We start from the raw sequence: 22,261 nt of genomic DNA on the forward strand, positions 1-22,261 counted from the left end.
GGCTAGCTGACACATAAAGGGACACATAATACTTCTTGGGGCAGATTTAAAAGCCCCTTGCGTCATTTTTGTGCCACAGTTGCGTCCCTTTCTGTGACGCAGCAGCAGCGTAAAAATGCGGTCCATTTACAACGTGACGCATCTAGGGAGATGCGTCGCTTTGTAAAGCCCTGCTTCACATTATACCTGCGTCAGGTATAATGTATGCAGGGTCGGCGTTCCAACGTAAAAAAGCCTCGTAGAAGTGACGCAGTGAAATCTACAAGATTTCACTGTCTCACTTCGAGGACGCCACTGCGTCAAATTCTTACGCCTGCTTGAAGCAGGCATGAGGAGTGACGCAGCACAATGCGGATAGGCCTCCTCCTGCATTACTGGAGTTGCATCGTGCTTGCGACACCACTCCAGCAATGCGTTACTTTTACGTCAACAGATGTGTCAGAATTTCTGACGCATCTGTCAATCCTTGTGCCATGGTGCGCCGAATTGTAAATACGGAGGGGCAGATTTATAAGCCCCTTGCGCCACTTTTGCATCACTTTTCCCATGTTAAAAGTGACGCAAAAGTGGCGCAAGGGGCTTATAAATCTGCCCCCGAGCATCCATAGTGGCGCAAGGGTTTCTGAAAGTGGCGCAGGGAAAGTGACGCGTCGTCACTTTCTTGTAAATCTGCCCCCTTATGTTTTATAATACAATTTCATAATGGAACATTCATTCATCCAGAATCTACGGCAACACCTGAGAAGAGTACAATGTGAAATTGAATAAAAGTAGGCTGATGGACCTAATCCTAGAAGTGGTTTCCATATTGAACTTCCATCCATGGTAAGGAGTTATTCACATATGCCCTCCTGTTGCAGCCCAGAAGTCAAACCAACTCTGGGGACAATTTAGAAAGCACTAAAAATAATAATTTAACATCATTGTATATCACTGTTAATTTATCACATACTACTACGTATTCCTTGCTGATGATTCAATATTTCGGACTGTTGTGGAATTTTCAACGATTAATAAGTTTGATTTTTAATATTCTTAAATACATAAAAACTTCAGCTGAGAAAAACGACTTGTTGTCAGACCAGCATGCCCAAGTCACCAGAGATATGAACATGTGCCGCCCTCTCAAATGCAAGTGGTATGGAATAGAGGCAAAGCTGCTGCCGCGCATTGTAATTCACGCCCCAAAAAAAAATTGTCAAATTGCAAACCGAGTTCGCACACTCAAGTTAAATTAGCTAGATGCAATCTTGTTAAATTTCTATGAAGCAAATATTAACTTGAAGTATAATATAGGTCTTGAAATGTGAGCAATAACTACAGCAATGTAATATTGGGATAGAGCAATTACTTTGGGTTATCTGAATAGCTGGAAACATCATCTCCGGGATATTATGAATAACATTATTTGCTGCACTTGTCATTTTGTCTTCAACAAAGCATTTCCCCCCGAACACCATGCTGTGTTTGCCTGGCGCTGACTGCTCGTGCTGTTTTGATAACCGAAGTCAAGAATTAACTAGCACAATTTAGCAATTTCCTTGAAAGCTCTCTTTGTGCCATTTTACACTCATTTGACTAATGTCCGTGTGTGAGCATTATAGAAAAAGATTCACGGTTCTGCATCAGACGCCGTGCCAACAGTTTTAAGGAGAGATTGAGCACGGTGGTGCACTGAGCGAGAACAGCAAGATACACCACACACGTGGGCGGTGCACATGTGGCGTCTTGCACTGTATTCTAGACCTACCTATGTGACATAGAAACGTAAATGCTTTCTTTTATTTGTCTACGAAGTAAAAGAGGTAACCAGTTTAAGGAATGGGCACCGGCGAAAAAACTACTTTGAACATAAATTAGAAACCAACAGTCGCGGCTCCTCGAGGGAGTGCTGCGGGGCGGGGCGGGGTGGGGGAGGGGCAGGGTGGAGGGTAGTAAACTCCGGCATACGGCCAACCGGTGTTAAGTACGTAAATAAATAAATAAATAAATAAATAAAACGAATTACATTGAGTGCTCTGCAACGCAAATGGCAAAAGAGCAGAGACTTGGCTGCAAGTTTGGGGCCTCAGTATTTGATAGACTGACAAATACCTTGAACGGTCAATTCACACATGGCATTCCAGTAAGCCTGTTTTAGGGATGCAGCTTTATTTGTAGACATTGGAAATTATTAATGCATGTTTAATATTCTGCCCCCACCTCCTTAAGCAAAAGTGGTAAAGCATGGTATTTTTTTTCATTGTGCAAACAGTTCTATAGAAAGAATTGTGCACATTAGTTAGTTAGTTAAGTTTATTATGCATAGTTAAATAAAAACCAGTGCAAACATTTTACAAAATTTCTTTTTTTTTTAAATAGCATAAGAATTTGTTCATTATATTCATCATTTTTTTTTTTTTTGTAAAAAAGAATAAAGCCCAGAGTGATTGTCCGGCAGCATGTTTTCCCTGATGCAGGGCAGCATGTTCCTTGGCGTCCTGATGACCTCCTACTTATTCTCTGTGTAGTTGGTTGCCGGTTTTAGTGCGTTTAACAGTCTGTGCTCGGTCATTACAAGGAACTTAACAAATCTGCAATTCAGTTTCGTATTTGCAGGGTTCATGCAGGCAAGGACTGCTTGCCTTCTAGTGCTAGTCCCTAGCTGCTTGAACTGGTCCTTTAGGAGGTATTGGCGAGCGGGCCGAAGCTCTTCACAGAGGCAAGTCAGGTGGAGAATGTCGCCCTTTTCTTGGTTGCAGAGCGGACAGGCTTCTTGACCTTTACTCCTGAGCCACGGTGGAAGATGCTCTCTGCTCGGCAAAACCCCTAATCTCAATTTCAGGAACCGCAGTTTTGTGGCCTTGGGATAGCCCTGACTAAAGTATGATTGTGGTGTCAGGGTTTTATATGAGTTTAGGGTCATCCATGCGTGGCTTCTTTTTGTAAATGCAGCCTTATCCTCTAATAATGAGAGAGATTTTACGTTTTTCCAAAGCAGTTTTTTAAACGTGTTGTACCCAAGTTGCATATCCCAAATCGCAGTTTGGTTGGTGACCCCCAGGGCTGCCTTCAAGTAAGTTCTTGCTTGAGATTCATCCCTGCTTTGGATGTCTTGCCATAGCAGCGAATTTAGGGTGTTAGCCATGGCCGAGCAGAGTTTGTGGCAGCAGATGATGTAAGCTCCCTGTCTGGCTAGATCTTGTTTTAGCAAACCAAACTCCAGTCTTATTTGAGCAGGCGAAGTGTAGTGCGGGAGCGAGAACATTATTCTGTAGGCTTTTGTTTGAATTGTGTCCAGGTTCTTAGAGTCTCTTCCTCGTAGTGCCTCACTGCCATAGCAGATGGAAGGAACTAATTTAGCCTGGATAGCCTTCAAGTAAGGAGTCAAAATTGGCCCCATCAGATGGTTGGCTAAATATTTTAGTGAGACAGCTATGCAGATCCCTTTCCTTTTTGTTGTGCAAATGAGCCATCTCTATCAACGATGACTCCAAGGTATTTATACTCAGACACTTTTTGGTCGCCTAGGGCCCATGGCTCCTGATGTTTGTTCTTGATGTTGATTGACATGGTTCGGGTCTTACTCAAGTTTATTTTTAGATTGTTTTCCGTTGCATAGCTATGCATTTGGATCAGAAGCTGCTGAAGGCCTATATAGGTGTGACTAAGTAGTACGACGTCATCCGCGTACAAAAGGTTGCTCAGAGCTTTTCCTCCCAGCCTCGGGGAATGGGAGTTGCATGTATTAAGTAGACTTGGGAGGTCAGCCATATACAGGTTGAAGAATATTGGGGCAAGCACACACCCTTGTTTGAGGCCTTTAGTGGTGCGAACCTTAGATGACAAGTGTATGCCGCTTCCTAACTTCACTTGCACCCAGGTGTCAGAGTGGAGGAGCTTCAGCATGTTGAGTGTCGGTTGTGGTATGCCCCATTGCGCCAATTTCCCCCAAATTCTGCCTCTCTCGATGTTATCAAATGCTGCACTAAAGTCGATGTAGCACAGGTGCAGCGGAAGTTTTTAAGTTTTTGCAGCATCTATAATTAGGGAGATAGCCAGAATGTTGGTTGATGTTCCTGTTTTTTTCCTGAAACCAGTCTGATTCAATGGAATTATCTAGTTAGCTTCCGCCCATTGCACAATCTCTTCAAGGATTGTTCCCGCAAAGTATTTTGCCTCATTATCAAGGAGGGCTACTAGGCGATAGTTGTTGGGGTCCGTTTTATTACCTTTTTTGTGTATGGGGACAATTGTCGACCCTCTCCAGGATTCTGGGATTCTGTTTAGGAGTCTGGCTTCCGAGAATATCGGTTGCAGAATGTTTGCCCATTCTGTGTTTTTTTCCTTGAATAGGGCTGGCGGGATGCCATTGGGTCCTGGTGCACCTTCTTTCCTGCCCTTACAAATTTGCTTTTTCATTGCAGATATTTGCTGAGCGGTTGAAAGCTCCAAGTAGTTTTTGATTTGGCCTTGCTCTCTCTTGATCAGAGGACCCAGCGTTAGCGTAGTGGAGTCTGCCTCAGTGTTGTTACCATTTTGTGCTCCTGTATATTCCAGTTGGTCATTAAAGTGACTGTGAAGGTAGTTGATCCATGACTCTTCCACGATGTGCGATCCTAGGTCTTTATGTTGTGGACGCAAGATCCTGTTCATTGATTGCCAGAAGCGGGCGCTATTACTGCTTTTAGTATCAAATAGTAATTTTGCCCATATCTCATTTTCAGCGTCTTTTTTTATGGTCCATTTTAAACAATTCAGCTCAGCCCTTTGTTTTCTCAGCTCTGCTTGAAGATGTGCATTGTTGGGGACTGATCTTAGCTTCCGTAGTGTCAAGGTGACTTTTCTTTTGTGTGACCTTACTTGAGTTCTCGGACCTATTTTTTAATTACTTTTGCTATTTTCTTTATGGAGGTTCCTTTTTGAGGCGTTCTTAGTTGCCAGTTCTTTTAGCAAATGTCCTGTGTATTGCTCCCAGTGGGAGATGTGCCCAGCTGCATCTGGTTTGTGTGTGTTATATATGAGGAGGGCAGTTTCCACCAAGATGGTTAAGTTAGTTGGCATGCATTTGATCCTTTTCAGGTTGATCGAATAGATTTCCCCTAGCATATTGTCAGGCTTGATTGCAGTATACATCTTAGATGTCAGATGGCATTCCTGGTGACGGTGATCACTTTCACCCTTGTCCCCCATTCTGAACCCCCGGATATATGGAAATAATGCCAAACTAGCAAAAGTGTAATCCAAGATGGAGCTGAGGGTTTGTGTGTAGAAGGTTTCTACTGGAGGAGAGTCAGTCGGAAATCTTCCATTTAAGGCCCGAAGATTTTGATGTTAAGTACGGCAGTATTTGGATTTTTTCTCCTATGTAGCGAGGAGCTTTGTGGTGGGATGGTATAGATTTTATTGAGGGCTAAAGCTTCTTCTTCTGCTGATTAACCAAGTAAGTTTTGGTTGAAGTCCCCTGACAAGAGGAAGAGGGGCTTTTCCATCTGAGTGACGTACTCCATCAGTTGGTTGCAGATTGTGTTAGAGTCTTTAGCTCTGTGTTTGGGGTGAACATATGCGTTGACAAGGCATATCTCCTCTTCTTTATTACCTAACTGTATTTTTATCTTCACAGTTAACGTTGTGGATGTGGATGAGTCCATAAGCACTGCCGAGGGTATTGTTGTAGTGGATATGTATGTAGCCAAGCCTCCGGATTGATGACCGAATCTGTTAGTTCTGACTGCTGCTGTAGAATAGCAAGTATAGCCCATGATGTGTTGTGTAGTTGTGAGCCAGGTTTCTTGCAGCATTATTATATCAAATGATGAGATGTATTTTTGAAAGTCCTGGTCGTCCATTTTTGAATTTAGGCCATTTATGTTCCAAGAACATATGCCTATGGTTGGTAACCTTCCCTTTTTCTCGTCACTGATTTGTTGATAGCGTCAGACCTCTTCGGAGCGAGTGAAGATCGTGCGAGATAGTATTTCTCTGGTTAGTGCTCGATTCGAATATGATACTCCCCTTGCACAAGCTACTGTACGTCCCCGTGGGCTGTGTGTATGTTTTTTTGGTGGACTTCCTCGCGTGGGCTTAGTAACAGTAGGGGTCCGAGGCTGGTAATCCTTTGATGCTCCGCCCCGCCAGCTCATTCTGTATGCTGGCTCGAATCCGGCTATCTCCTTCGGCCTGTCTGTTGCTTGCTGCCAGGGGCTAGCCTCTCTTGTTTTGGGCAAGCTTCCCAAAGCGCCTCTGAGGATGCTGTGGGTATTTGCCTGATGTGACTCAGGTTCCGGTCTTAACCTCCTCTGGAATGGTGAGGGGTACGCTGGTCTTTGTAAAGGAACTAGCTTGATGCCCCATATCTTAAACTGCGCTGCTTCTGCTGCAATTGAATCTGTGACTTTGCTTGAGCACCAGGTAGTCTTGGTCGCCTCTGGGGAATTTGAGTTGGTTGCGGGTAAAAATTTGACCGAGATCAAGTCCTTAGTGCTTATGCCCCCCAAGTTGGGGATGCATTCCATGAGTTTAAGGATATTGCCGCGATTTAGCGTGTCATGCTGCCCTTGTGACGTGTATTCTGGGTAGAAAACCAAGGTCTCTGTTGATTGTTTTTTGTTTCCTTCCTCCGGGCAAGCTGGTGAACCATGGCCTGAATGCACTTCATGGAGTGCCAGGTTAGTGCCTTTGCCTGGGATATTGGCCATGAGTGATATTACTTTGGTTGGAATTGTTTGGTTTGGTATTATTCCTATTGCAGATGTCCAATTTGCTTGTGAGAGCTCTGGTTGGATTGGAGCGAAGTGGGTGGACATGATTGGTGTGGCTTTCCTTTGGACTTCGTGGTTTAAGCTTAGCGTTAAGCCCGTTGGTCTTTCTCTGGCCCAATCTTCAGAGTTTAGCCTGAGTGGATGCTTTCTTGCCGTTATTATTGGTGTGTGTTGATTAATTGTCGCCACAAGTGTTTCCCTCTGGAGAGGAGGTTCCTTGTCTGGCGATATTAATTCTCTCACTTGAACATCGGAGAGCCTTGTTTCGTTGTTCTTGGCGCCGTTTGGCTGTGTGCGCTGTTTGATGAGTACTGCCACATCTCTATGAGCATCCATTTGTTCCGTTTGCTCTCTTGCCGATGGACCTTGTGCATCTGTTTGTTCCGTTTGGTCACTCGCCGTTGGACCTTGGGGCCTTAGCCCCTGTTGCTTAGGCCGGCTGTCTTTTGCTTTTATCTGCTGTTGAGTAGGGTCGGTGGGCGCGTGGACTACCCCTTCTGTAATAAGGGCATTGTTTATGCTGGCCGAAGATTTGTCCTCTGTGCCATGGAAAATAGGAAAGTAATTTGTCGTGAGTGATTCGGAAGTTTCCTTACGCCCTTTTCTTTTTTGTTGCCGCCTTTGTTTTGCGTTAAGTTTTGGGGATTGAGCCGGTCCCCTCTGAGGTATCTCCTCGTTTGATGGAGCGGGATGTTCAGTTGACTCTGATCCAGAAGCTTTGCACCTGGAGGCTCCCTCTTCAGATTTAATTGGGCCCATATCCTCTAATTTTTATACTTTGTCGTGGGAGGTGGTATTGTTAATAGGTGATAGGCGCTCGTGGTTAATTCACCTGTTATCTGGTGGAGATTGCGTTATTCACGGTGCTAAAAGGGGTTTGGGGAGAACCATCCGCCTCCCTAAATTATTGTGGCAGAGCCACAATATAGTCTTCAAAAGGTGTACCCCTAGCACTCGTATAGTATCAGTTAGCATAAATGCGAAACCATTACGGCATGAAACACAATAAGTTAGTCTTTTGCTTCTTTCTTTGTAGTTTCTTTTCTTTAATGTTCCTCTTTCAACAGTAGTTCATCAAGCCAACACGTGTTTCGTCGCCTCCGTAAAGTAGTACATGCGACTTGATCTCGACTGAATGAAGGATAATATGATAATATACATTAATCTTATTATTCTTGTTAACATTATTCATTATTATTCAACTTAGGTGCTCCCAGGGTGACTCCAGTGGTATTGGTTGTTGAAGTGACGCCGTCACACAATTGTGGCATAAAACCATGCAGGGTGCACAAATTGTGACAAGCTGTCTGATCATGGCCCCTATACGTGATGAGCCCAAGGGCTGAAATATGCCGAAATTGAAAAGCGCAAGTGAAAACTAGTGGTGACGTGGTAGTCGGTGATACTATCCGTTCAGCATTTCTAAGGGACTAAAAGGTACGTGTAGTCTCCAAATGATCACACTCCCGGTGGAAATTGAAAAAAATATAAACGAAAGGGAAAATTTTATCGAATTAAGTATTTCAGAAAAAGACAAACAACTATGGGGCTAGGAAACAAGAACCAGAGACAGACCAAAAGTTAAACACTGACCTGAATCCTGATATCAGAAGAGGTCTGAAAAAATATATAAAGAGAAACCCATACAACTAAGTAATTGTACTCTCTAAAGAAAACTATGTCGTTGTCTAAGTGTTCTTTAAAAAGGAGAAAGTGTATCTTTTCCCAGCAAGACTTCATGATACATACATAAAGTGCGATGATAATTCCGGGTCACACTATCCTGTGACGCAAGGAGGTCCCCTGTTGAGGGTTTGGCTCTTAATCCTATGAGATTCCGGATCCCGGATATATTTCTTTAAGTCTAAATGTAAATGAAATAAAAACAATGTATCTGCCATTAGGACTAGAAGTCCACTCCCTCGTTTGGGCTTGTTACCTCATACAACTAAGTCATCACACGACTTACGTCTTGTGTGATCAGATGTTAGTAGTGTCCCCTTACCTTCCTGTTTCTTTCCCGTAGTTATCGGTTGGGGGGTGTGTCGCCGTCTCCTCGCGCCGGACTCCAAATACGAGTGCCGGTCTCAGAGTTGTAGACTGCTTTATTCAGTGCTTCCGTGACACGTGACCAATCATCAAGGTGATTGGATGCTGCCGAAGCTAGAGGGAGGGCTAGTTGAGTCATGGCGCACCGGAAAGCTCATCAGTATGAGACCTTTGCGTTTGGGGTCTCGTAACTACTGAAATCCGAAAATTATCGGGACCTCTATTATATAAACGTCCTCAACGGGGAAAACTAGAAAGAGTGTATATGAACATTCCCTGCTTTCTTTTTTATAAGTTGCATGTAGTACTTAATTAATGTGTGTGTATACACAAAGCCTACGTGGCGGCCATTTTGTGTTGGGATCCGAAATTGAGCCGGAAAAATTATATCCGAAACTTAGATAGCCCCGAGTCTGTGTATTAGAATCCGAAACGAAGTTGAAAAGCGGTGGGATTTTAGAAAGGGTGTCTGTTAAAAGTGAGTGAAGATCTCCTGTTTTTAATCTAAAACCGAAATTCCTAGTAGGCAAATCTGTTTGAACCAATATGTTGCCAACAGAAAACGTCATTCATGATCCAAGTTTGTGTTTAAGAGAGGAAAAACCTCCCAATACTAACATTAATGAGTTAAAGTACCAGCCACAAACCAGCTGATTCACAGAATTTTTAGGGGGAAATCATTGGAGACTACAGATACCGGCTTCTATGTGGTCGGACAATCTCTACTCTCCATGTCGACGTCCAGTGACTTGTTAAACATTCTTGACATAACCAAATACATGAAAACACAGCATCAAAATTGAAACAAATACTGTAATGAAAATGTCCTCTAAGGCGTGAACCCACCCTCAGGATGATATTTCTACAACATATTACACGTTCATATGTAGACAAACAAAATGGAGGCAAAGAAATATATATTGTCTTGATATCAAAAATATTTCACATTCATTTGCCCAGGAAGTAGTGTAGCTCATCATCAACATTCATCCCAGTCTCAGTTGTATGAAGTTTCAGAATCCAAGATGCCTCATTCCTGCGCAGCATGAGTTCTCTGTTGCCACCCCTAGGGTTTCTTGTGGTATGTTCTATTCCATAGAATGTGAAGTTTTTGTGTAAACCCTGTGACTTGCATTCCGAGATGTGTGTCGCGATTGGGTATCTAGTGTCACCTTGTTTCACCGCCCTCATGTGTTCTCCTATTCTTACACGTAAAGGACGGATCGTACTGCCCACATATCTCTTAGTACATTTACATTCAATGATGTACACTACAAAGCTGGTGTTGCAGTTAATGTTCGTGGTGATCCTGTAACATTTGTCGTAAGGACCCATGAAGTTGAGTCTTTTGGTGTCCGCCCATTTGCAAACTGAGCAGTGTCCACATTTGAAGAAACCCACCGAGTGAGGTGTTAGCCAATTGCCCTCCATTCTGGGTGTCGGGTAGCTAGGACTAAGGATGCTTTTAAGGCAGATCCCTTTCCTGTATGTTATCTCTGGTTGATTGTCAATGACCCCCATCATGGTTTCATCTTTGGTCAAAACATGCCAGTGTCTCTTAAGGCTCTTGGTTAGAGTTGTAGAAAGATTATAAAAGTTAGTGATAAATCTAATCTTGTCACCGTTGTCTTTCCTGTTGGTGTTGGTCATCAGGGTAGTCTCCATTTTGACTTTACTAATCCTTGCTTCAGCTTTCCCTAGGGTGTGTGTGTTGTAACCCCTAGATCTAAATCGTTTAGTCATCTCTTCCGTGCATTCCTTGAAGTCCGAATCCCGACTGCAGTTGCGTCTGGCTCGGACAAATTCTCCATATGGAATTGCGTTGATCTGATGTTTGGGGTGGGCACTTGATGCATGTAGAATTGCATTGCAAGCTGTATCTTTACGATACAGCCTACTGTGTAGCTGGTTGCTCTCTGTGTATAGTTCCGTATCAAGAAATGTGATTTTCTCTTTACTAGATTCATGTGTGAACCTAATATTCCAAGTATTGCTATTAAGATGTTCTATGAATTCCATTAGTCTATCATTGTTTCCTGTCCAGATCATGAGGCAGTCATCAATGTATCTGCCCCAAAAAAGAATATACTCCGTCCAGTTTGAACCAGGTGGGCCCCAGATCCACTCCTCCTCCAGCCATCCCATGAAAAGGTTGGCATACGAAGGAGAGAATCTGGAGCCCAGGGCCACACCTTGTCTCTGACGGTACCATTTGTCTTTGAAAAGAAAAACGTTATTGTCCAAGATCAGCTCAATCATGGTAATCAACATTTCTGTGTGTTCCCACGTGCTGGCTGATCTCGTGCTGAAGGTCTTTCTAATTGCTTGCAGTCCACACTCTCTCCTAATGCTCGTATAGAGAGCAGTAACGTCAAGAGTCACTAATGTCATTTCGTTTCCCCAGGTGATATCTGAGAGTAAGCCCAAGACGTGTTTGGTATCACGTATATATGACGGGAGGTTGCCCACCAGTGGTTTGAGAAAGGTGTCTACATATTCCGACAACCTCTCAGTGGGGCCCTCAATTCCCGAGATAATAGGTCTCCCAGGTGGAAATGGTAAGTTCTTGTGTATTTTCAGGAGTGTATATATGCAAGGGAATTTAGGTCTATTCACTTGTAAATAACCATATTCATCTTGATTCAGGATGCCCCTGCCATACCATTCCTTTAGGTGCCTGTTAATATGGTCAGTTAGTTTCCATATTGGGTTGGTCGTCAAATGTTCATAACATTCAGACTCCCCCAATTGTGAGAGGATTTGTTTTTCATAGTCTAAGTCGGACATGATGACGATATTACCCCCTTTATCAGCTTCCTCCCGTCATATATACGTGATACCAAACACGTCTTGGGCTTACTCTCAGATATCACCTGGGGAAACGAAATGACATTAGTCACTCTTGACGTTACTGCTCTCTATACGAGCATTAGGAGAGAGTGTGGACTGCAAGCAATTAGAAAGACCTTCAGCACGAGATCAGCCAGCACGTGGGAACACACAGAAATGTTGATTACCATGATTGAGCTGATCTTGGACAATAACGTTTTTCTTTTCAAAGACAAATGGTACCGTCAGAGACAAGGAGTGGCCATGGGCTCCAGATTCTCTCCTTCGCATGCCAACCTTTTCATGGGATGGCTGGAGGAGGAGTGGATCTGGGGCCCACCTGGTTCAAACTGGACGGAGTATATTCTTTTTTGGGGCAGATACATTGATGACTGCCTCATGATCTGGACAGGAAACAATGATAGACTAATGGAATTCATAGAACATCTTAATAGCAATACTTGGAATATTAGATTCACACATGAATCTAGTAAAGAGAAAATCACATTTCTTGATACAGAACTATACACAGAGAGCAACCAGCTACACAGTAGGCTGTATCGTAAAGATACAGCTTGCAATGCAATTCTACATGCATCAAGTGCCCACCCCAAACATCAGATCAACGCAATTCCATATGGAGAATTTGTCCGAGCCAGACGCAACTGCAGTCGGGATTCGGACTTCAAGGAATGCACGGAAGAGATGACTAAATGATTTAGATCTAGGGGTTGCAACACACACACCCTAGGGAAAGCTGAAGCAAGGATTAGTAAAGTCAAAAGGGAGACTACCCTGATGACCAACACCAACAGGAAAGACAACGGTGACAAGATTAGATTTATCACTAACTTTAATAATCTTTCTACAACTCTAACCAAGAGCCTTAAGAGACACTGGCATGTTTTGACCAAAGATGAAACCATGATGGGGGTCATTGACAATCAACCAGAGATAACATACAGGAAAGGGATCTGCCTTAAAAGCATCCTTAGTCCTAGCTACCCGACACCCAGAATGGAGGGCAATTGGCTAACACCTCACTCAGTGGGTTTCTTCAAATGTGGACACTGCTCAGTTTGCAAATGGGCGGACACCAAAAGACTCAACTTCATGGGTCCTTACGACAAATGTTACAGGATCACCACGAACATTAACTGCAACACCAGCTTTGTAGTGTACATCATTGAATGTAAATGTACTAAGAGATATGTGGGCAGTACAATCCGTCCTTTACGTGTAAGAATAGGAGAACACATGAGGGCGGTGAAACAAGGTGATACTACATACCCAATCGCGACACACATCTCGGAATGCAAGTCACAGGGTTTACACAAAAACTTCACATTCTATGGAATAGAACATACCACAAGAAACCCTAGGGGTGGCAACAGAGAACTCATGCTGCGCAGGAATGAGGCATCTTGGATTCTGAAACTTCATACAACTGAGACTGGGATGAATGTTGATGATGAGCTACACTACTTCCTGGGCAAATGAATGTGAAATATTTTTGATATCAAGACAATATATATTTCTTTGTCTCCATTTTGTTTGTCTACATATGAACATGTGATATGTTGTAGAAATATCATCCTGAGGGTGGGTTCACGCCTTAGAGGACATTTTCATTACAGTTTTTATTTCAATTTTGATGCTGTGTTTTCATGTATTTGGTTATGTCAAGAATGTTTAACAAGTCACTGGACGTCGACATGGAGAGTAGAGATTGTCCGACCACATAGAAGCCGGTATCTGTAGTCTCCAATGATTTCCCCCTAAAAATTCTGTGAATCAGCTGGTTTGTGGCTGGTACTTTAACTCATTAATGTTAGTATTGGGAGGTTTTTCCTCTCTTAAACACAAACTTGGATCGTGAATGACGTTTTCTGTTGGCAACATATTGGTTCAAACAGATTTGCCTACTAGGAATTTCGGTTTTAGATTAAAAACAGGAGATCTTCACTCACTTTTAACAGACACCCTTTCTAAAATCCCACCGCTTTTCAACTTCGTTTCGGATTCTAATACACAGACTCAGGGCTATCTAAGTTTCGGATATAATTTTTCCGGCTCAATTTCGGATCCCAACACAAAATGGCCGTCACGTAGGCTTTGTGTATACACACACATTAATTAAGTACTACATGCAACTTATAAAAAAGAAAGCAGGGAATGTTCATATACACTCTTTCTAGTTTTCCCCATTGAGGACGTTTATATAATAGAGGTCCCGATAATTTTCGGATTTCAGTAGTTACGAGACCCCAAACGCAAAGGTATCATACTGATGAGCTTTCCGGTGCGCCATGACTCAACTAGCCCTCCCTCTAGCTTCGGCAGCATCCAATCACCTTGATGATTGGTCACGTGTCACGGAAGCACTGAATAAAGCAGTCTACAACGCTGAGACCGGCACTCGTATTTGGAGTCCGGTGCGAGGAGATGGCGACACCCCCCCAACCGATAACTACGGGAAAGAAACAGGAAGGTAAGGGGACACTACTAACATCTGATCACACAAGACGTAAGTCGTGTGATGACTTAGTTGTATGAGGTAACAAGCCCTGTTTCTCAAACGAGGGAGTGGACTTCTAGTCCTAATGGCAGATACATTGTTTTTATTTCATTTACATTTAGAGTTAAAGAAATATATGCGGGATCCGGAATCTCATAGGATTAAGAGCCGAACCCTCAACAGGGGACCTCCTTGCGTCACAGGATAGTGTGACCCGGAATTATCATCGCACTTTATGTATGTATCATGAAGTCTTGCTGGGGAAAGATACACTTTCTCCTTTTTAAAGAACACTTAGACAACGACATAGTTTTCTTTAGAGAGTACAATTACTTAGTTGTATGGGTTTCTCTTTAAATTTTTTTTCAGACCTCTTCTGATATCAGGATTCAGGTCAGTGTTTAACTTTTGGTCTGTCTCTGGTTCTTGTTTCCTAGCCCCATAGTTGTTTGTCTTTTTCTGAAATACTTAATTCGATAAAATTTTCCCTTTCGTTTATATTTTTTTCAATTTCCACCGGGAGTGTGATCATTTGGAGACTACACGTACCTTTTAGTCCCTTAGAAATGCTGAACGGATAGTATCACCGACTACCACGTCACCACTAGTTTTCACTTGCGCTTTTCAATTTCGGCATATTTCAGCCCTTGGGCTCATCACGTATAGGGGCCATGATCAGACAGCTTGTCACAATTTGTGCACCCTGCATGGTTTTATGCCACAATTGTGTGACGGCGTCACTTCAACAACCAATACCACTGGAGTCACCGTGGGAGCACCTAAGTTGAATAATAATGAATAATGTTAACAAGAATAATAAGATTAATGTATATTACCATATCCTGTAGCTAAGGTACAGAGTGGACTGGTTTAACTGAGGGCAATGTGAAAAGTATTTATGCAGTATCAAAACAGTAATGAAGTCAAAACTCTAAGCAATAAAAATCACAACCTGAATAGGAAAATAGAGAAAATTGTAATAAACTAAATGACACCAAAGCAGCAAAAGTCCATAAAGGGAACTGAAGATATGACGTTTCAAATTTGTAAGTAGAAATAACAACAAAGCGCACAAAGCACCAATGAGACTTTATGAGCAGGGCCTGTGCACCATTTGCAGTTGATCGTGATGGAGCTCTGGTTGGGCACTCCAAGTGGATTGGTCCCTGTGAAACTCTGGAAGTCAAATAGTTTCTAAGTCCCAATGCAGAAAGGGACTTTGTCACTTTTGTAGATGAAAAATAGTCCTTTAGGGGGCCATCACTGATATTATAGCCTTCACCATGGAACGAAAGGCTGGATACTTGAAGCAGTTTGGTCCCGCTGGAGTCATGGAGCTACGGAGCTTTGGAGAGTTCTTACTGAAATGTTTCTAAGCTACTGCGACATTTGTTTGGAGCTGTAAACAGGACAAAGCTGATATTCAATCTGGCACTGTGAAACTATCAATTGGATGCTTTTTCCTGCAAGTTCCTTGAAGCTCTGGAGGAAAAGCTTTTCGAAATTGTCAGACTTTCATCGGTTGCCCATACAACTACAAGAGTACACCACTAAGGTCTCCAGTTCCCAAGGAGAGGACATTAGATCCAGTCAGGGTGTCAGGCCGATACCCACAGGAAAGTCTAGTCCAGGTGTCTCTGGTCACTGGGTACTTCCAGGAAAAGGTCGTTTTCAGCTTGTTGTGTCCCTGTAGCCACACAAGAGGTCTGCCAATGGACTCTTGGAGTCCATGTCTTTGTCATGGGCACAAGAAGAAGCAGGCACAGACCTCTCATGTCACATACAACAGGTCAAGTCCTATTTTGAACTTCTGCAGATCCAGGTTCTAAAGAGGATTCCTGGGGATGCCAGGTTAGTGCCTGTCACCAGCCAGTGGGTGGGGGCTGACTCTTGGGCACTCCCTAACCAATGAGGTAAAAGTTCCCAAAGGCAAAACTACGCACTTATTCAGTAGTTCCTGATAGCCTTATTATCTAAAATGCCTTGTGCCATGGCATGTTCAAGGTGGCAAGGAATTGTTGTGGGTGGGTATGGGCGAGTACCATGCTAATCACTGTGTCCCCCCACATCTACCACTAAAATTCAGTTTATAGCACACCCTCTACCACAAAAAGTCATGGAAAGATGTCCGGTATTAGAAAGTCAGAGTTTTGTGGCACACAGAGAGGGGATAAACAAGAGTTGCCTTAGCCTCCTGTGTCCTCTCTTTCAATTGCAACAAAGGTTTACATATGGCTCAGATCGACCTGTTTGGCAGGATTTGGCAATCTTGTGCCATAAGGATGGCAGCCCCAGCTTTCTGCTGAGCACATATGGGCCACCTCTGCACAATTAGGATGACCTGTCAATCAGTGACTTATTGTGTGGTACCTGGAAGGAATTTCACACCTCATTAAGGTCTGAGGACAGGTAGGAGTTAGCAGAACCTAATTATAACTAGCCTTCTGAAAGCACAGGTAAGCAAAGGATGGGAGATCTATGTCATCTACTCAGGAAGTCTGCAAATGCATAGAAAATAAAAAAATATTAATTGAATAATAAAGTGTATAGCAATAAGATGTGAAATGTAAAATGAGAGCATTTTGAAACTTTCTGTAAATGTGGACGTATTTTAAAAGAGAGGTTAAAGGTTAAGCTGATATCCACAGATTTATTCATGGGAGAAGTGCATCAGCAGAATACAGTATTTATAAGGGCTTTGCCTCTTTTGAATTTAGAAAAGCTCCAACCTTCCCATTAAAATTAAAATATTGTTTTTCTATATTTGCTTACGAGTTAAAAGAAATATTTCATCATTTGTGCATCTGTTTGATGAATGCTTATTTCCACAATTTTGGGTATACCTTTGTGGTTCAAATAATTGAAATTGCTTAAGCTGGTGTCCCTGGATTCCAATAAGGGCTCCATGGATTCCAGGAATAATTAAGTGGATGTCCATAGAAGGCAAAAGTTTAAGAACAATGCCATATGGCATTGTTTTGCAAACTGACATGATAACATGAACTATATTCTGCACTGTATTATTATGTTATACATTAGTTGTAGAATCCTATTACAGTCCAAGACAGTCATGTTTAACAGTACTCATGCAGCTAAGGTACAGCTAGGTTCATATTCTGCTACATTTTGTAGTATACAGATTTATAGTGAAGGGCCTGGTACTGTGGTGTTTTCAGTGAGGAGCCAGGAACAGTGCCACTGCACATGGTTAGGGAGTGAGTGGATAGAAATCCACGAAAAGAGTGTATTTGTTTAAAAGAAGTTCTCCAAGTATCTAGTGCAGATGCTACACTGCACAAAAGGGTAGAATGCACCATGTAAATAGTAGCCCTATCATAAACATGCATGCCAAATACACTGAAATGCTGCTCTGAATGTAAGAAAGGTGTCCATTTCAGAGTGCAGGAGGTTGTAGCCCTTTATAGCAATCTGCATTAGTTTACACTAAAAGAAGATAAGGATTTGGAGGTGAAAGTAAAAGTAGAGCATAGGAGAAGAAGGCAGGAGCATGAGTTCTCATCTTGCTAGTTGCACACTAGTCATGTATGTTCAGCCAATCTGCTGTTTAGTTTGTTATAACAGCATGCACACACAAACCTGAGAATGTGCTGCACCTAACCATTCTATTGCGTTGCATTGGCAGCTGGCAGCCTGCCAATCAGGAGGTAAAAATGTTCAGATCTGCCTGGATTTCAAGCTTAATACTGTATTTAGGGAAGCAAGAAGATTTTGTTTCGTAAGGAATGTTATTTCATCTTTCCATGGAAATCAATGCCTATACCAAGGAGGAAACGTACAAACCGAACTAAATCCGTAAAGTACTATCCTCATGTAAGAGAGAAGAGAAAAAGTATTTCACTTTTTTAAAGGTCTCTTACCCAAAACATTTTTGTGTGCCATGCTTCATCATAGAGTCAATGCCGGGTGAAAACACTCGACCCAACTTTTGGAGGGAGCACTTTGATGGTTCTAAAGGTAAAAGCCATGTAGAAAGTTTTGAAGTCACAGGTTTTTCAAGGGTTTAAGAAAGAGTACATTTTGACACCAGCCATGGGATCCATGACCTCAGAAAAACTAATAGGGGGTTAGGACTCATTCCAACACAAACCACCAGCTGGGTCCAAGGAAGGTCCAGTTGAAATTGGTCAGCTGGGCTCTTCCAGAAAAGTGTGCTTCATGTCGCTTTTGTATCCAGGAAGCTTAACAGCGTCTTAGCCAACTCACTAATGGAGTCCACTTGTTTGTTCTGGGTGTAAGTGAGACCAGGACCTGCCCTTACATTTCTACTCACAGGTCTCAATAGCAGGTGCAGTCCTTCTTCTGTCTTCCACAGTTTCAGTAGTGTTCTAAAGTGGGTGCCCAGAGATAAAACATTTCTGCTTGGTACTAGCCTGTGGGTGGGAGTGACTCCTGGCCCTTTCATTACAAAAAGGTACCTAGGGATAACCATACCCACTTTTGCAGCCATTCCTTTTTGCCCTGCTCCAAATAATCTAACAGTGCCACTCTCTTCCTAAAACCAACATGGTAGAACCTTTATTCCCCTCGGCCGAGCTCCTGTGCCCACCTACAAGTGTGGCTAGGGAACTGAGCAGCCCTTCCTATGAGGTGCAGCTCCTTTCCCACTTGGATGAGTGCCTAATTGACTGGGGGTGAGAGGATACATGCCCAGGTCCTAGCAACATTTGCCCACCAGGGTAGGCCTTTGAGAAGGTAAATAGGCTCCTGGGCACTGTCCAGAAGAACATCCTGCCAGAGGAACAGAACACCTCCCTGAAATCAAAGGGGCTATTCAGCTCCCTGTAGAGTGTTGGAAGCTCATGCAAATGGGCTTTTAGAGGCCGCTAAAGGTGACTTTTAAAACCACCCTTTGTAAAATACTTAATTCATATACAACTTTATCCTATGAAGTGAGTTTGTAAATATTATTAAATAATTTTGTGAAAAGTCCAAAAATAAATATTTGTAGCTGTTACTTAAACAGAAATAACATTATTGAATTTTATTATTATATTCCATAGCTTTCCTGCTACAGTAAAATGAGCTTTTCGGGCCTTGTCACGATAATGACATGTTCTACATTAGACTTTTACATGTCCTGCTTTTAAATACCATGCACCCTGACTTATTGGGCATTAAGGCTATTAACCAGTAAATTATTAATGTATAAAGGGGGGGTATCCCTGTGCGAGAGGTTATCTGGTCAGGTAAATTTGTTGTTTTAAAACTGCCTGAGCAGGCTACATGAGAATACCTAGAGTCATATTTTGCACTGTCACTCATATGATGCCCCAATGTTTGCTACAGTCTACTGGTGACATTTAACATACAGGACCGGGTAATCTTTGTACAGGACCGGGTAAACTTTGTACAATCTACAATGAACTTATATGTAAGTTAAATATGCCAATAAGGAGTATAACCAATCTTGATGCGTTTTAGGGGCCAGAGCACTTGTACCAGGGCCTGGTGAGCAGAGTCCAAGTGAAAAAAGTAAAAAAACAACAGGATCAATCCAAACAAATGAGAGTGAAAATACAAAAAGTGGCATTTTTCTGCAAGTGTCATTCATCACATTCATTAAAGACTCATGTTGAGTTTTGTCATTGCATAATTACTACAATGGATACTGAGTTTTGTAGGTGCAGTTGCCTCCTAACAAAATATCAAGTGTAGGATATTGTCCCACAAAATATGGACTCCAGAAAATAAACCACCACCCCGTGGTCAAAATAGGAAGATATATGTCATACTCTCCAGCTATTTATATAGATAATATTTATATATGACGGTGGTGGTTGCCACTGTGTAGGTATGATTCATCTATACTTTGCATTCAAAATTCATTTTGTGATTTATAATTTTTTACCCCATGGATGAATTAGTCTTACATTTTCCAGTCCACTCGCTTATTCAGCTATCTTCCAGCAGGACAAGTTTAGTGTAGCTCTATACACAGGGAAAACTTTATATGGGTGAATACATATATCATTTGCCAATTTAGGTTCCATGGGAACATTTGTAGAAAGATAGAGGAAAAACCGCAGAATGAATTTACACTAAACTTGGCATGAAATTGAAACTTTACTCAGAAGGTATGCTTTTAGACCTGCCAGCCTTAGGTTGGTTGTCCCCAAACATTTTGCCTGGTTCCCCCACCTTTTTGCTGATTTTCTTTTTTTGGCCTAAGGACTCTGAGGACTTTACCTCTGCCAACCAGTTTTAAAGTGCATGAGTTCTTCCCTAACATATGGTTTGATTGACTTATACAAAATTGGCATATTTAATGTATCTATAAGTACCTAGTAGAGTGCACTACCTGTACCCAGGGCCTCTAAATTAAATGTTACTTGTGGGCCTGCAGCACTGATTGTGCTACACACACAAGTAGCACTTTAAACATGTATCAGGCCTGCCAATAACGAGCCTGTGTGTGCAGTTTACACTGCCATGACAACATGACATTTAAAACCCATTGCCGAGCCTTAAACTCCCCTGTTAACACATATAGGGACCCCTAAAGAAGGGCTTAGGTAGCTCATAGAACAGAGTGCTGTGTAATTAGAGGTAGGGCATTTACTTTTAAGTTTTACATGTCCTGGTAGTGACTAGTGAGCAACACTCAAATGTGTTTTTCACTACTGTGAGGCCTACCCTTCTCATAGGTTACCATTGGGAATTCCTTATTGGACTTTTAACCTGTAATTCCTGATTGAGAAGGAATAGCTCAGTCATGGTTCATATCATTGGAATTGCAGTGATAAATCGTCTTTACTGGTAAAGTTTAATTTAACACTACCCTTTTAAAAATGCCACTTTTACAAAGATGGCGTTTTTCTCCTCTTAGTCCTGTGTGCCTGCTGCTTGTCTCCAATATACTCCTGGGGTGAGTGAGTGACAGCTGTACTTTGTACATTCCCTCTATACAGCCACACAAAAAGGGAGCTTAGGTGTAACTGAGTGGCCATACACATCCTGATTGGCCATCCTGGGAGGGTGGGAGGAAGAAGCTGACACTTACACTTGAATAGGCTGTGTCCTGTCACCACACAAAGACGTGCATACCCCCCTTGTAGTGAGTCTGGAGCCAGAGCTGAGAGGGAAGACCTCTGTTCACTTCAAAGCCTCTTTTTGAAGTCACCTACACTTCAAATGCAAAACTGGGGATAAATACTGAATCTCTGACTCCACCAAATCAGACACTACAGAACCTGTGCTGCTTGCTACCCTCTGCCCTGCTGAGGAAGTACTAGACTATCTTACTTGAACCCAGAAGTGATATCTCAGGTCATGCTGGCTTGCCTTCTGTTTTAAGACTCAGGAATATCAAAGTCTTACACCCTTCTCCTGTGCCTGGACCATTGGAATTGGATCCAGATGCTTGCTCCAATGGAACCAACGCATCCTCTGCTGTGTGCAGCTGGTCAATGCATCACCGCTATCGGGGGGGAAAGAACCAGCGCATTGCACTTGGAACCAGCACATTGCCATCAGAACCGACACATAGGAACCTACTGCATCACAGCCACTACAGTGAGAGTCAGTAAACAGATCCTCTCGACTGCGTTGAGAAACCCAGCGAATTGCAATCACCTAGACTGCGGGATCGCACATCACTCGGCTACACCTCCTATCTCGCAGTTGTTACCAGGATCAAGGTCATTTTTATTCAGTGGCCATGCTCCATGATGGTCGACCTGAACTCCTGAACTTGCCATGGTCCAGCGCGACCAGATAACTCCATAGGCGCTTATTGCTTCTACTGATTATATATTTGTCATTTGGGTCCTGTTTTATTTATAAACTCATGATCTATTTTTCTAAACTCGTGTGTAGTCTTTTTTTGTGATGTTTTCACTGTGCTACTTTTTGAAGTGTTTCACAAATAATTAAACACTGCCTCTTAAGTTAAGGCTGCCTTCTCTGTGTCAAGCTATCAGAGGGTGAGCACTGGATAATTTATGGTGGGTATCTGTCTTAACTTGACTAGGATTGCTGTTCCTACTTGGGCAGGGTGCATACCTCTGCCAGATAGAAACCCAATTTCTAACAGTATGCTTTTTTGATTTGGTGTAAATCTCCTCAGTAGTTTTTGAGATAGTCATGTTTAAAAAAGATCAGACAC

The sequence above is a fragment of the Triturus cristatus genome, chromosome 6 (genome assembly GCF_964204655.1).
Source record: "Triturus cristatus chromosome 6, aTriCri1.1, whole genome shotgun sequence".
In the NCBI taxonomy this organism is placed as follows: domain Eukaryota; kingdom Metazoa; phylum Chordata; class Amphibia; order Caudata; family Salamandridae; genus Triturus; species Triturus cristatus.